This window comes from Lissotriton helveticus, chromosome 1_1 (assembly GCF_964261635.1).
Source record: "Lissotriton helveticus chromosome 1_1, aLisHel1.1, whole genome shotgun sequence".
NCBI lineage: Eukaryota > Metazoa > Chordata > Amphibia > Caudata > Salamandridae > Lissotriton > Lissotriton helveticus.
This window is the reverse complement of record NC_136057.1, coordinates 1,701,848,086-1,701,865,259: the sequence shown is the minus strand read 5'-3', so window position 1 is coordinate 1,701,865,259 and position 17,174 is coordinate 1,701,848,086. Positions and strand designations below refer to the sequence as shown.

Below are 17,174 nucleotides of genomic sequence, written 5' to 3'. Positions count from 1 at the left end.
TAGCCAGAATATCCACCTCCCATTGGATATAATGGCTAAGAACTAGTCTGTGCAGGCGTTAGTTTTTAGCAATATTCGCGCTTAGCGTGAATTTTTTTAAAGTATATGGGGAATAACATGCAGATTTTGGTGTTTAATGCAGCAAAATCTGCATAATATGGTAAATAACGTACACATTTCGTCCTGGCACTTCGGACATTCCTATAGGAGCAGGAACAAGAATTATTTGGATATGGCTGGTCTCTGTCTGGAGGGACTAAAAACTGTGAGTAAAAGTGATGGAATGGAATGCTACTCCAAGCGATCTCCAGTGGACTTGGGCCTTGTGTTCATGTGCTTAGGGACTCAAGTGGATCTCACTGAGGAGGCATGAGCCTCCTTGTTGCCTGGAGGGGGCCGGTCGTGGCATTGTGGTCTGCACTATTCCTATAGGAGCAGGACCAAGGCTGATCTGCAGGTACCTGGACTCCTTCTAGATTAGCTGAAGATGAAGAGATTAGATGAAGAGGCTGTTGCAGCCTGTGAATGCATGTCAGAAGCACTACCTCATTTAGTGGCCCTTCTGTTGTACATGTTTCCTGTTCAGGACCCATACGAATGCATAGTATTGTAAATCGACTTTTCAAAAGAAGTGAAAACAAATTCGTACTACCATTTATTCCATCGCGAATTTACAACAATGACTTCTTTTTTGAACTCCTGGTGTTTTTATAAACAGATGCAGCAGCTTGGCCCACCTCCCAAACCAACAGTCCAGCATCAGTGACTGGGCACGTTCTCTTTCCTGAGAACAGAAGTAATTCCAGACTCTTGTAAGCTCTATGGTTATCACTAGACAAGTGCAGTTCAAACAGGCTCAGTTTCTCTCAATGTCTGACCCACTTAACATTACAAAGCAACTAGTCATAGAAATGTTATTGAGAGACACTGTCCTCATAGGAAAGAACCACCACCCGGATACATCTCAGACCAGCTCTTTTACAAAGACGATGGACCAGTTGAACAGCAGACCAGTACCAAGCTGCCAGCCCATATCCTGTTGGCACAAACAAAAGCACCTTCAAATGAATGGCTATATCTTAGGACCTCACCAGTGGGGTGTTGCTTACGTTAGTTGCTGCTGTAACCCCCACGCGATCCGAAATGTCTAAATGTCTGGGTTACATTCCAAATGTATATAGGAAGTGAGGCAAAAGTGAGCCATTTCAACTTTGCAGTATATTATACTTTAGAGGGGGATCAGCCATATGTAAATCTGTCAGATCTCACTTTAAAGAAGTAGTCCAGAACAAGTCCCTCAGCCATTCCCTCCTTGACAGCACAGAAGGAACCTCAGATGTCTTTTTAGTCAATGTAAGCATCAGCAGTGACATGGGACTTTAAGTTACCTGCACTACAACTACTGAAACAGCCAGCATTGAGTCTTAGGCTACTTAGATTTACAACATTCAATTCTGATGTGAAAGTGGAAATAAATACAACTTTGCAAAAGAACCAACTGTAAGCAAATCAAACTAACCAAACAGAAAATACTGAACTCCACAGTCCCACTCTTTAAAATAAAAACAACCACAAAAACATTTTAGCCTTCTATGCATTAAATTTGGGGTGTAGTTTATAGTGTAGGCAGAGGATCAGCGATATCCGTATGCCGAACACTCTTAGCTGAAAAACCAACTTTTCATAAAACGACTGCAGTCTTACATTTATTGTATTCAAACGTTGAGGAAAGTTTTTCTCTTCTCAGCCAATGTGCTTACGGGTAAGGACCCACCATATTGAATCGTATAGCAGCATTTATATAGCTCTTTATATTCCCGATTGGGTTGCGTATCATTCCATTTCACCCTGGGTTCTTGGGCAGCCTTTCAGAGTGCACCGTTCAGAAGAGTGTTTGCAGTGCTTAATTTGAGCCAGTGGTTTCCGGTGCTATGCACTGGCTCTTCATTTCAACACCAGTTGTAATGACAGTCCACCACATGGTGGCGCTGTCTGTCCAATTTAAAGATGAACACAACAACAGTGTTTATTCATTCAATATTCATTCAAAATTAATAATACCTGCCACCCATGCCGTTCATATAGCTGTGGGTGACCTAGAATAGTGTATATTGTCACACTGATAGGAATGCAACTGTTAGTAATTATGTTGGTACGGTCATTGTCAGCACTGGCAATGGCAATGGGTGGTGCAAGCTGCACCAGCTTCCTGAGAAGGATTCTAGCACTTACTATTTCACAAATTAAGCACTGAGTGTTTGTAGTTAGATCTACATGAGAATGGTTGTGTGAGTTGCCTGAGGGCTGGAGATGTGCTCTAATCGTGATATGGCAGCATTTTTGCATCTTGGCGTGGGTTGCTAAGATGTGGGAACACATCCAGCGGTACATGGGAGTATTTACCCTTTTCAATCAATCAATAAGGGGAATTGTAAGTGTGCTACTCACCCGGGTAGGTCTCAAGGCGCTGGGGGAGGGGGGAGGGGGCTAAGCAGCTTTGTTCAGTCGAAAACCCTTTAATTTACTAATTACCAATAGCATCAGACATAAGGGAATGGGAATAGCCAGGCTTTTGGTACTCTCCATAATTTCAGTTTGCTGTAAATTATTCTTATTTCAGCAGGGAGTGAGTTTCATATCTTAGCCATTTGAAATGAGAAAGAGTTTTCTAGTGTGAAAGATTTTTTGAAGGAAGGGATGGTCAATCGTGGAGCCAACATCCTCTAGTTTAGTGGTTGCTATGGAGATAGTGCTGAAGGAAGAGTGATCCGAAGCCGTGGATGGCATGATGAAATAGGCACACAGCTTGCAAGATGACACATTTAGTCATAGACAGCCAGTGTAGAGAATCAATGGCAGGGAAAACGTGATATCGCATATTAAAGTTAAGAAACTGTCTCGCTGCTCCGTTCAGTTTTTTTGGTACTTTGTGCGCTGCCTGAAAGGTAAATACAGTTAGATGAATCCCGGGGCGTAGTAGGTTGAATGTGACCTGTCCCTTTTTAGGGAAACCTAGATAAGGAAAAACACAATGCATGCATCTTATCCTGTAAAAGGGTCCACTTGTAACTTGATTGACTTGAGAAGTCAGGTTAAGCGTATCTATGATCACGCCTAGGTCTCGTTCTTGATGTGATGGGTCAAGAAGTGGGCCTAGCTCTTTTGGTCAAATGGTGCATAGTTGGTAGGTGGTCCATTTACCTCAGGGTTGAAACTTAGTTTTTGATGTATTTACATTGAGGAGATTCATCACTAGCATCCAGTGATGAACTGCTAGGAGGCATTGGCTGATGGCGCAGAAACCACACTTAGATGCTCTTGTGTTTAGTATATCTTGTGTCACCAGCTTAGTTGTGAAAGTTGCGGCTGAAGGTGAAGACAAACTGCAATTCTTGATTATAGTATTAGTTAAAGAGGAGTAGGGTGTTGGTTGATCCTTCGGGAGTTCCGGACATTGAGGGAAAATGTTCAGAGAGGGAGGGTTTGTGATAAGGTCATTAATCTATGCGCCCCGCTCTACACTTGTTGAAGATGCTTCCTGAGTGTAATTATGTTGGTGTTGGGGTGATCTGCACTGCAGGGGCCCATGGCAATGTACTTGTTGCTGTTCAGGGGCTGGGACATTGGGATACACCAAGTCATCGTTGGATGGGTGAAAACCATCCATTTATGGCTAAGTCAATATGCTTAAACACAAGGACTCATTAACAAGATGGTGATCCTCTCCTCCTTTGACTGAAATTAAGATAGGCCTCATGACATGAAGAATTATGAGAAGTAAGGAAGGACTCAGCTAATAAGTCTGCCCCCCCCCCCCCAGCAGCTAATGAAGCAGACATTTTGTAATGGTTTAGATTACGTTCCCCTTTACAACCCAAACATCCTACACAAGCCTTAATCTGGCAAGGTCTTCCATTGCATAATTATTAGATGCTGAAATTACATTTTCCACTCCTACGTTACAAATACCATATCAGTTTATGAACATATATGTACAATTCCCGATGACGGAGGCAACTAGGGTAAGTTGGACAGTTCCTCATTTTCCTCACCCACCCCCGCCCCCATTACACACCATATTAGTTGTTGAGCATATATTTGCAATTCCCGCTTCCTTGGGCACTTATAGTAAATGGGATAATCTCTCATTAGGACTACTGTTCACCCCGTAATCGTTGATGCCTCTGGTAATTGGGATTATTCTGCAATGGAACCCCCATCAACTCCGTAATCAGGTGGACTCTTCTTAGTCTCATGGATAGCAAAAGAGCACAATATTGACATTCATAAATCGGTCCTAACAGACCCCCCCCATTTAGTTGGTTTTTAATCGAGTCACTCAGATATAGAGAATAACCTTTCTAGATCTCCCGACAATATATTGGAGCAGGTAGGCTGCAATGCCTTCAGACTTATATATCCTCCTAATCTAACTAAATATGCACCCAAGAGCCTAAAACAAATTTCTAAAATCTCACCCAGAAACGTTAATTTCTGACACTTGCTTCTGCTCAAAAAAAGAAGCCGCAATTAGTAATCTTATATTCTACACGAAAAGCAGAGCACAATGGAGGAAAGCCTTGCTCTCTAGGCTCCGGATCTCTGTATCCAAGAAAATTACACATGAACTCAGACTTTTGGAAGCTCCCTCACTCTCTTACAGACCTGATGCAACCGTCTCCCTATACAATCACCAGATTATCCTCATCCAATCCTCAAACCCCAACCTGGACAATTTCAATTAAACCTTCTCTAGCATCAAAAACTCTATAACTAGTAATACATATGCTTCCTCCCAAGATTGTCTCATTAGATGTCACTCATAAACCCCCTGTACTGTCCCCTCATGCCCGAGTCACATCAAACCCTCCTCCCTTACTTCCCTTGCTCCCCATGGTGTGCAACACACACAACACCAACTCTACAACACCACACGGGGAACCTGAGTCCCCACTAATAAATTACCTATCTAGAATACACCCTTATTACACCTCTTGAGTAGTGATCGCAGAGTTGCACAGTGAAAGAAATTTTAACATACAGAAGCACATCAGCTCTCCCACCAAAGAAGTAAACTTCCACATGAACATCTTGAGAAAAATAAGTCCCTTCCTACTCCCTGATGACTTCAAGTCAGCTGTTCAAGCCCTAGTGAGTGCCAGGTTGGACTATGGGAGATCTATCCTCTGCAGCCTACAAAGATCTAAGCTGGCGCTACTAAAGGCCTCTCTTAACTCTCCTGCTAGGCTCATTACAGGATCTAAAAGAAACAATCACATCACTCGGGATCTGAAATCTCTAAGCTGGCTCCCATACGAGGCAAGGATTCCTTTGAAAATGGCTTGCATGTCTCAAAAAAAGCTTACACTCAACACTCCGAGATACCTTGCACCAAAACTGGAACTATCTGGTGGTGGTAGAGCCTCTAGAGACACTAGCTCCCTAATGCTGAAACCACTGAAATTCTATAAAAAGAAAACATATAACTGAGCCTTTTCTTAGGTATTGCACCAAGAATCTTGAACGCCTTACCCCTGAAAATCAGACTGAAACCCTCAACTTCTTCATTCAGAAATGAAGTTCAAGGAATACTGAAGAACACAATTCTGCTGTAAAACTCATGAACTATTTGCCAGGAAATAATTTGGCCCTTGGTCTGCACTTATGTGTTTTTCCTGCATGCCATGTTCCTATTTCTGGGTTCGTGTCTGTCGTGGACCATGAAATGTTCTCTCTGGGATTCTCCCATTCCATGTCCCGTCCTGTTGTTGGTGCTACTTTTTTCGAAATGTCGCGTTGCATTGTAAATTACTCTGATTCCTGCAAGGGTCATGTTCAGGCAATATAAAACTTTATAAATAAATACATATCAAAGAGTGCAGCAGAGTAAAGTATAGAGTGCCTTGTAAGCTTTTAGAGTAGAGTCTTCAGTCCAAAGAAGGATGATGGACTGTAACAATGATGGTTAACAAGTTCAGTTACAGAAATGTTGCTCTTCCATTTGAGTCTATGGTACTTAAGATGACGTCTTATGTCTCAAGCAGTGCAGATTCCGTGATTTGACCAAAATGGAATCCTGTTTGAATGTCAGAACAAATATACTTTTTTTCCTCCCTGGCATCTGATAAACACAAACATGAAGCTCTTTCTATTAGTTTGCCTAAGAAAAGACCATTAGTCATGCTGGCCGCGACTGGTGTGAGTGGTGAAGCCTTTTATCTGTTTGATCATGCCCATGTAGCTTCTTGAGTGATACAGCAATATCAGTTTGTGATGGTCAGTGTTGGTTTGTCCAGGGAGGGGTTCTGTTGGAAAGCAGGGGACTGGCTGTCTCCTGCTTCCCTAGTCAGCATCCCTGATAACACATGTCTTGACCAGTGCTTAATGTGATTATTGCATGCTGCTCACCAGAAGAACCTTGGAGTCTATTTAAGACATTCGGGCCCATCCACAGCGTTAACCACCATCCTCATGAGCCGACCATGAGACAACTGACTGCGGAAGGTAGCTAATTTTAAGAGGGTTCAGGGCTTTTTGCCTGACCCCGGATGGAGACTACCTACTGACTTTTCCTGGTAAGCCTGCTCACTATGTTCTGTCTGGACCCCATCCCTTCCACACCTAATTGTACGTGTGGTGTGCTAAACAAATGTTTGTGTGTGCTTGGGCAAAGTTTAAGGTGATGTACCCATGTTGGAGTTTACCATTATGAGTATGTAGCCCGTAAAGATGTAGGGTGCTCCATCGGGTCAATGGGAGCCAGTGCTCCTTGGATTCCCCCTTCCCACTGGAATTGCTTGTTCAGTCAAGTGCACTGTCTGCTTTGACTCAGCATCCAGAGGAGGGATCCTTTGCTGCAAGTGACTGAAAAAGAACCAGTTCCAGCAAGTCAAAGTGGAACACTTGGACAACCATTGTGGCCTGGAAACTGGGTTGGGGCATTCCGCTCATTGAAATAGTTAGACTTCCAGCCCCAGCTCTCCATCAAGTGCTATGTGGAATCCACAAAAGAGAAGGTTGCAGTGGTACCTCCAAACGGTTACCCTGGAGATGAAGGCTGACAAAAGGATAATGGACTTCACTGTGATTCGTGCCCCAAAGTCTTCGAGCATTTACAAAAGCCAACATTTCCTAGTCATGTATATCTCCTTATCCTTCAAGCATATCCAGCATTCCTCTTCTCAGTGAAGTGTCTCTACATAACAGTGTAGAGTAGAGAAAGACAAGGATCAGGGGTAGAAGTTATGGTTGTCTCTCTTTTTGGGGTAAAGACTGTACCCATCATCCAAGGTTGATAAAAAGGGACCATTCCGTTGGCTTTTTTAATTGCTGTTGCTCAATCTCTTTCAGGCTTCTCAGTTGATGGCGTGAGCTCAGTGCATAATGAATATTCTCGTAAATTTGTTGCACAACTATTTATTTAGAAGAAAATCATGCCCGTACTCTACAGACAACCTTCACATATCCCACATAACAAACTAGCACCATTTTACAGCAAAGATATGGTTATTGTGGCACAAATTCCCAAATTATATTGCCCCACACATTCCAGCACATCCTTACACATGACATAGACATCAGTACATTCACACATAGGATATATTGCAGGGGTGGCTCCCCCTTAAGGCGGAGGGGCGTCGCCCCACAAAAAAATGCTGCCTGGAAAACAAAAATAAAATGGTGATAAATTACCATTTTATTTTTAAAAATTCCATCCCGAGTTGAGCATCAGGATGGGGGGGGCGGGGCTTTCTGCTTCTGCCAGTCAGGTAGCAGCAGAGAGCAGTGATAGGTTTAAAATGTGCATGTCTTTTTGGCCGGCCATCTTGCAACGGGCTCCAGTGCCTTTGGGAGCGGTGAGAGAGGCAACTATGTCCAATCCCAGTGCTGCTCTCATGCAGCATGAGAACAGCACCAGGATTGGTTACTGCAGTTTCTTGGAGACTGCCGGCTTGGAGAAGACCCGAGCAAGGAGAAGGACATTGCGCATAGATGGTAAGTGGGATTATTTTTTCTTGCTTTATTATTTTTTACTTTTATTTTTGTCCTACCCCGGACCCCCACCCTCCTAACATGCTAGCCCCCACTGTTGTATTGCATTATAAAAACTCAAGGAAAAGATCTACAAATTACTTGGCAAACAGGAAGCTCTTAAATGTCATTCTGAAATCACTGTATGGTCAGACCACAAAATAAACGTTCTGGAATCAATGTATGGTCAGACCACAAAGTAAACAAGGGGTTTAAGGCGGTGCTGCAGAAATAAGATGTATTAAGTGACCTAATCAGTGTGTTGGGCCAGAAGCCAATTACTACGGGCCCAATAAACATAAATTAGAGTTGGAAATGTAGATGACACCGGAAACGCAAAAACACAACAAACAAAAAATTTAATAAAATGGGAGCTTTGGAATCGTACTTTTTTGTTTGGCTGAATGTATGTTTTCTGTCAAATTCTTGCAGCTTTGGAAGAGCCCTGGCCCTATGTCATCAAGATCATCTTTGCCTCTACAGCTTTTTCTCCGGTAGCACTGTTCTTTGTGAACTTGCAGTTTTCACCTATGCACTATGGCAGGCTCTCCTGAGGCCAGTCCACTGTACTAAACTAGAAGCTTTTGCTTGACTGAATTATTATACCTATACCAAAATTGAAAAATACGTATTTGAAACGAAAATGTGTGTATTTTCATAACTGATAAGCTGATGGTTGAATTTCCAAAATATATTTAAAGCTGATATTTGTGAGATAAATCATGTGCCGTTGGGGAGGTTTATTACTTAAATTATTACCTTTGTGCGGTGGATATTTAAGCTGTGGCTGTTATGTATTACCCATGTAAAGGCATTCCAAATTGACAAAACCTTTTTTCACATTACTGCTGGTAATCCAGCTGATAGCTGAGGGTAATTTTACATAGGGTGGCCACTAACATAATATTGTCTAATGTGCTATTACAACACAAAGGATATAAGTAGCTCGGGATAATTTTTATTGATCATAAGTAGCTCTCATAACAGAAAAGGTTGGAGACCCCTGCACTAAGGGTTTCATTTGGAGGTTGGCGGGGCAAGAGTACAGCCGTGAATCTCAGTGCTCTTTTATCGCCAAACATGCGGTTCCCCTGCTCAATTTAGTCTGTGGAAGTGCCAGGTTTACACTGCCAGGGCTTCTTCTGGTTCTGCCATGCCTGGGGGTCCCGTCCACCACTGGACCCCAAGGATATAGTGAGGACCATCCAGGGGCATCGTTACCCATTTCCTCTGTCTGTGTCTGCCATATGATGCATGGCGGACACCAGTGGGGAAAACACAGATTGGTTCCCAGTTGCAGGCAGGAAACTCCCTGCACGTTGCAGTGGCGTAACGCAAAATGATGCCCCCCTTGCAGAATTTGAACAAGAGCTACTTTGTCTCCCATATCTCTCAGTTATTTCTTAGTCTTGAGCTGAATGGGGACCCCTGAAGGGTTAAGAGCTACTGAAAGGCTGAAGGGGTATGCACCACAGGGGCTACAGGACCTTGTGTTAGCGGCCATTTCCTTTTTGATCAAAGAAACACAACTCCTGCTTTGGGAGTTTGCTTTCTCTAAACAAAAAAGTTGCTTAGTGGGCACTTGACACGTGGAATGACACAGCACAGAGATCACCACTGGGAATACAGCCATGGTCGCCACCCACCTGGTGGACTGATGAACCGCCCACTAGGGTCTGAGGGCCTGAATCGCAAAGGTAAACTAACACTTTTGTATAAGTGAATGATTGTTTGCTGTTCATAAAGGGATTTATGAGTAGTATCTTTGAGAGTGGGGAGTCTCCCCACATAAAAAGATAGGTCTTCTTTTTATGTTTGTAGACTCCTCGTAAAGAAACTACTCGTAAATCTTTTTGTGAATAGCAAACAACCGTAAACGCACACAAAAGTGTACGCTTACCTCTGTGAAACAGGCCTAAGTGAGGCCCTAGGTCTACATACATGTAAACTTTTATTGGTTAGTGGAGGGCTGTCATTTTCAGCAGGTAACATACTAAAACAGTTCAATTAAAACAAGCTTCTAGCTGCAGGAATGAGTTAACACATTAGCAGTAAGCTAGTGATTTATTCTCCCCTCCGAAGACACGAATAGTTAAATCATTCATCAGAAACTATGTCAAGTGTCATTACACACGTCGTTCGATGTGAAAGTTTGTTTCTTGCTTACAAACCAGCACAACACAGAAAACCAAACACTGCAATCTAAATTAAAAGAGAGCAGCCACACAAAGCTGCAGCTAATTCAACAGGTACATTCGTCGCACTGCATTGTTTTCAATAACATAAACTCATTATAAGCCATGGCATTTAGCGAAAGGAACAGCAAAGTACTGAGACAGACAGGATTGCCTAGGCTTCACCCCCAGGAGAGTCTTCGCAGTTAAATTCCATTTCCAGAGGGTTTGATACATTTTGTTGCTAAGCAATTCAGTTGAAAAACTTTGCTCTGTTAGACAGTCTATATGCTTTCAATTTTAATTTTCAGTGCAATCGTCTATGTTCCCCCTCTGGGTTGTAATATGTTGTTTTTTGCCTTTCTTACTCTCGTTCTTTGCATTTCCTTTCTTTTTTTTACATTTGACATCATATTTTGTTTAATTCTCGCGCTCCTTTTACTCCCATCCTCCTTGTAATTCTAATTTGTTCTTATCTTTTCTGTTTTCCTTTCTCTCATTCTTTTTCTTTCTTACTTCTCTTTTGTTCTTTCTTTTTCCAATCCTTACTATATTTCTCACAAAAACCTTTTTGTTCTTTTGTAGTTTGATCCTTTCCCTCTTTTCTTCTTTTGTAGACAGGAATCCATTTTGATTCCCTGCACAGGGTGGTACATTAGATCCGGGCCGGCTTTAGGATGGTGCTACTAGGGCCACCGCACCTGGCGCCTGGCTCGTGGGCGCTTAAGGGCTTAAAAGCACCTGCTACAGAGTTGCTGGTGTGTCCAGTACTTTTCGTGCAACAAAAAAAGTCACAATAACTCTGGCAGCTGCGGCCGGTAGTAGGTGTAACTGCAGGGCGGTGACGTGGGGAGGGGGAGGGGCAGGGTGGGGGGTAGTAATGTATGGATTACGGACTTTAACAGGTAAGTAATTTTGTTGCGCGCACTGCATCGTGCAGTGCACACAACGAAATTTGTTTTATTTATTTATATGTTTACTTACCTGTTAAAGTCCGTAATCCATACATTACTACCTCCCACCCTGCCCCTCCCCCTCCCCACGTCACCGCCCTGCAGTTACACCTACTACCGGCCGTGGCTGAACTCTGGTGATTAATGTACCTGCTGGAGAGAGGTGGAGTTTTGTCTAGTGGCAGATGTGATTCATATTAAAGTAGCACAGAAGATTAATATGCCTGCTGCAAAGAACATGTACCATGCAGATCACAGAACTGTATTTCATGTAGATAGCTCAGTGGGTCACTGCGTTTGTCATAGAGATCCTTTTTTTGTTACTTGCAGTTCATACGTTAGAATTCTAATATAGAACAATTGGCTATCAAATGCCATTAAAGAGCTGCATGCAAACTGAAAGGTATAGGCTAGAATATTATTTTTTTCCACAGTCTTTCATTATCCTAATATTGCTAAAAAAGAAAAGGTTTGTTTGGGTAGAAATAAATTCTTATTAGTAAAGCCAAAAACCAAACTCTAGGCTATTTTTAAAATCCGGAGTTTGTGCTTTTCGTGATCAAGTACTCTTAAAATATTGTGTCTACCAGTATGGATGGCATATGACTTCTACATACTGTAGTCCTCAGTGTCTTATGTAACATTCCCTATACACTGATTTAGACACTTATGATTCACTGTCTGTATGGTGTGTGGGTGATATAAAGTGCTCTGACGCTAGCATGAGTAGCGATATGAAATAAATCTGATGTGAGGGGAACAGTGGTTACGAGGGAATACGTGGAGAAGGAAGTCATAGGAAGGCATCTGTTGCACCAGGCACCACCAGCGCTAAAGCCGGCCCTGCATAAGATGATGTGGGAGACAATCTAACACATAGTTATGTGAAGTGTAGGGCTCATCTAAAGCATTCATGAGGTCCTTTGTAGAGCAGGGGTGTGGCGGGTGAGAGACACAGTGTACCTTTGAAGAGTAGAAAAACCTTTCCCCCCCTTCTTGCTCCATCGTTTCCCAGAAGTGTTACTCAAACCAAGTGGAGAGGTATTTGAATGAGGGAGCCTCTCCTTTTGTGCCTTTGTTTGGTCTTCCCTCTCAAGGAGTTCTCAGCTTCATCTCACCAGCCTGCTGACAACAGTGGACAGAGACTGGCTTGACGCATCTGGGAGTAACACCTAAGAGCCAGGAACTTCCTGAAACCGATCCCAGAGGTGGACTGCGGAATACACAATCTCAGCCTGCAAACTGGGTATGGATTGTGCCCCCCATGTTTGGCTGTTTTGCCATGAAGAATTTGAAGTACCTATGACAGGTTGGTTCACCGAGAAGTCTTGACCGTCTTTTGGTGGCCAATCGAGGAAGCAGAAGAGTCTCTGGAAGTGAGTGTTGGACCTGGATGCACATTGCAGCCGGTGGGTGTCTCACTCCCACTTATAGTCACCCCTCGAACCCGGGTGGCTCTTTGGTTTGTTTGGATGGTGTGTTTTGTTTTGGCCCAAGGATGAACCCCAGGGTAAGATCCATACGACCCCAATGAGAGGCGGCAGAGCATCCTCCCACTTTAGGCATGTTACTTTGCCTTTGCATCCAGTCGCATGCGCCTTCGCACAAGATGCAGAGACGGGCAACTGTAACAGCGTTAGCTAGCCTGGATCACAATTCAACTCGACCTGGCCTTGTGGGCTGTATGGGACTGCACGCCACTGGTAGTAGCCACACAGCTCATACTCCTAGTCAGATGAAGTGGACCCTGCCCCGGACACACTAAAGCACAGGTCCAGAGCAAGAGTTTAGCATTACAGGGAGAATTGTGAGGACAAATAGCACACTATCAAAAAGGCTTGCTGTAAATAACTTTTCAATGAGCAGAAAGGGAGCAGACAGGAGTGTCAAGAGATCAATACCCACCAATTCGCCCCTAGGAAGACAATGTTCCCTAACATGTACTAGATGTATTTTGTACAATACTTTGCCACTTGAATCAGTCTAAGCTCAAATCAGTTGGCTTCCTCACACAGTGATTGATACCTTGATGACTGTGTGCCATATTTCTGTCCTCTGATTTTGTGTATATAGTATTGCATTTTGTGGTTAAAGTATGTACTTTTCCTTCTAACATAAAAGAACTGGCTGGGCAATGATTTATTGATTGCAATTATATGTCTCCTTGAGTTCTGAATTTTTAACCCGCACCACCTCCTTGATTAAGCCTTGGACTGGTGCTCAAGTTTGAGTTCAACAGTAAGATAAAGGCCCAAGATGCAGAGGTAGAAGGTTCTCATTGATTACAATTTGAGACCAGTAACTCTTGACTGCCCTCGTCAAAAAATTCCCATACTTATTTAGTTTCTTTCTTTCCTTCTTTCTTTCTTTCCTTCTTTCTTTCTTTCTTTTCTTTCTTTTTTTTTCTTTCTTTCTTTCTTTCTTGCTTTCATTCTCTCTTCTTCTCTTTCTTTCTCCCACCCCATGAATAGAAAAATCAGTGCACCCAACCACAGGGATCATCTCTGAAACGGTGTCTTTGTCTTATTTTCATTGTTTATGAACACCCAATTAGATGTTGTCACCAAACCAAACCAATACACGTAATATGTTTATAACGAAAATCACTGCAGAAATTCAGCATAATTACATCCAGCCAGGAACCGAGTGGAAATAAAACTGAACTGCCCGGAAACACGATGCAACACAAATTACACTCAACAGACACAAATATTGGGAGTTTCATAAAGTTTCTTTTCCTGTTTTTAACTGTTTCTAGTTCCCTGGGAGGCATGAGGAGAGAATTGGCCCACAGTCCCTTCACTGATGAAAGAGGGAAAAAGCTCCTTGAGTTGCTTCTGTTCTGACAAGAGAGAAAGTGCTTGAGTTGTTATGCTCTGTATGAGAATTCCCCAAACTGTGGGTTGGACCCACAGGTGGGTGGCCAGCTGGTTTCTGGTGGATTGCAAAATAGTCATATTTAAAGATGTCTTTACATTGTGTATTTATTTTCTCATATTTGCTGTGCTTCAAAGACAGAGGTCAAATGTCAGGCTACGTCTTCTAACGAATTGCTGCTTCTTTCTCTTACATAGGGATTGGTGTTTACTTCTCTTTCTCTGACTGCAAAGTGAGTGGTTTTTTTAAGTGAACTATGTGACGATCTTGCTGAGGGTACAAGGGGTGTGAAAGGAAAGGCAGTCAGGGCTAATTTGTTTTGCAACACCCAACAAATACCTGTAAATTAACTGTATATATCAGCAGTTAGTCAGTCAGACAGTAAATCCACTTTATTCGATTAATTAAAACCATAAAAGTACAAAAAACAAACGACAGACATAGACAATATTACAAAACATTAAGCATAATGTTTAAAAAACATAGACAATATTACAGTTCATTTGGGCATAATGTTGGTGAGCAGTATCAAAAATAAAACATCTTATCTAAGTTGCCAAGATTTTAAAAAATTACAATAATCCCTAAAATCTTAATTAGGGTATAATCATCCTCAAATTCCTTTTTTTCTTTAGCCTCACTGCAGCTACGAGAAAAGATGCAATATTAAAAATATCACCTGGGTTACACAATGACTGTAAAAAAACTAGCGCTGGTCTAACCTGAGAAAAACCCCTTCTTCTCAGGATAGGAACTAGAAATCTTGTGCGAATATTAGAATAGAAGTCACAGAACATCATAAAATGTAAAGTATCCTGGGATAAGAAATGATCACATTGGCAAGGTTCTGCATCATCAGGATTACACCATCCCTGGTAATCCCCCAATGTGAAGTGAACCAAATTAAAGGTAAGCCTAGTTAGGAGCAAGCGATGGTAAGGCCTATTTGCCATCGACAGGTAAAGTTCCATACTAATGGTTGTTTTTAACAAGGAATGAGCCCTAACTAAACGCTTAAATAGCTCCTGCTCTTCTCACCCCAGCATCAAAAAATTCTTAAAATTCAATTTTACCAACGCCACATCCTCCTTCCGGATCAAATCAGGGTCCTCATAAAGTTCTGGCCGTCCTATTTTGACTAACATATTTTCAACGTAGGACAGCCACTTAATTTTAGGAGATTTATCTAACTTCACGCAAAATCATATGATTCAGGGTTAAATCAGGGTTCAGCCAAGTTTTGAGCCAACAAAGCAACAGAGCTGTACTCAAAATATCAGTAACATAGCCTAGCCCTAATTCTTGATGTATAGCATACAATGGGGTGGATTGTGGTACAGTCAGAAGACTCCTTAAAAATGTATTTTCAACTATCTGAATCCCAGCCTGATCTTTGTAGCCCCATATAGAGGATCCATAGGCCGCAATGGCCAAACACTTTGCTCTATAAACCTTTAGAATGGCCTCTATTGGTCTAGCCCCCAAACGCTGTGCAAACCCTAAAAGAGATCGTGTAATTGCATTCTTTTTAACTTTTTGTTGCAAAACTCAAGATGGCCTATCATCAAAAAGGACCCCCAGATAAGAAAAAGAGGACACAGAGGAAACTTCCGCTCCATTACAATAGAAGGATTTAGTTATTCTGGCTCTGTGACCCACTGTCATAGTGTGTCACTTTCCAATATTCACAATCAGGTCCAGAGAGTGCATATACGCACCAAACGCATCTAGAAGCCGCTGAAGGCCTATCGCAGTGCGGGCTAAAAGTACAGCGTTGTCCGCGTATAGGAGGACAGGGATTAGGCAGTCTCCCAAACGCGTAATATCTAGGGCTGCCTCCGCAAGTGATTTATCCAGATCGTTAATATAAAGAGTAAAAAGCAGGGGGCCAAAATGCATCCCTGCTGGACGCCCCTACCCGATTTAAAAGACCTAGAATAATCACCAGCCTATGATATCCTAACTGAAGCTGTAAGATATTGATGAAGATTAGCTAAAAAATAGACTAAACAAGGGTCAAGTCCTTTTTCCAACAAAATATTCCATAGCTTTGAACTGTTAACCAGGCCAAACGCAGGGGATAGATCCATAAATGCCATCCTCAGGCAACCCTCTTTAGCCATGTTATATTTGCCTATTAGTAAGTACAGATTCAAGCACTGATCCATAGTGCTCCTCCCACTTCTAAATCCATATTGCAGGTTAGACAAGATCCCCCTCTCATTTGCCCAATCTGTCATTTTAGTTAAAATTACCTTTCCTAAAATTTTCACAGAGGAATCAATAAGGGAAATCAGTCTGTAACACCGAGGATCCCCTCTCTGCCCTTTTTAAAAATAAGTATAATAGATTTTGAGCAAGATGTCGGAAACCCTGCTGTACCCACAGCACTAAAAACATTAGCAAGGATTTTAGCCCAGAATTGAGGATTACTTTTATATAGATCTGCAGGGACGCAGTCTGGGCCCGGTGCTTTATTAATGGCCATATCTCTTATGGTTTTCTCAATGTCCCCCTCTTTAAACTCTATTAGGGCAATAGCTTGATGAAACGAAGACCAAGGGATGCAATCCAATGCCCCCTTGGACTCGTAAGTCGCCTCAAAATGGGAAAGACACTGGGCCTCTGTAATGTTACATTCTTGGGCCTCATTGTCCTCACCGCAAAAAAAAGTGGTATTTCAAATAGACCAAAATGTATTGCTGTACTTTAACACCTCCACGGATAATAGTGAGTTCCACGCCTCATCCGTGATCTCTTTTTTCCGGGTGCGAAGTACTATCTTATATTCCTTCCTCAGCCTGGCTATCAATTCCCTATCAGATGGTTGTTTTTTGAAGGCTTAGACTAAGGAGCGGTGGGCTTGTGAACATTTCTTATCAAACCATCTTGGGCCACATGTGAATCTCGGTTTAGTGTTTATGGTTAGGTCGCGGGCTATCTCACTACAAATGCCCTCAAAGGCACTGAGAACCACAACCTTAGTACTTAAAGGGTCGGTACAAGTTGTGATATTGTCTATACATTTCTCACACAGCCCCTTAAAAAAGGTATTCGGAGTTACTTTAGCCCTTCTAAGCCTTCTCCCCTGATCACATGTTACCACCCTACTAGGAACCCAATTCCTACCTCCTTTGCC

General features: G+C 42.5%; 1 protein-coding gene across 1 annotated transcript in view; it reads right to left on the bottom strand.

Annotated features, from left to right (window-relative positions):
• TAC3 (tachykinin precursor 3) overlaps positions 1-17,174 on the bottom strand; it is a 203,746-nt gene that overhangs the window by 158,660 nt on the left and 27,912 nt on the right. The gene's annotated exons all lie outside the window — the stretch shown is intronic.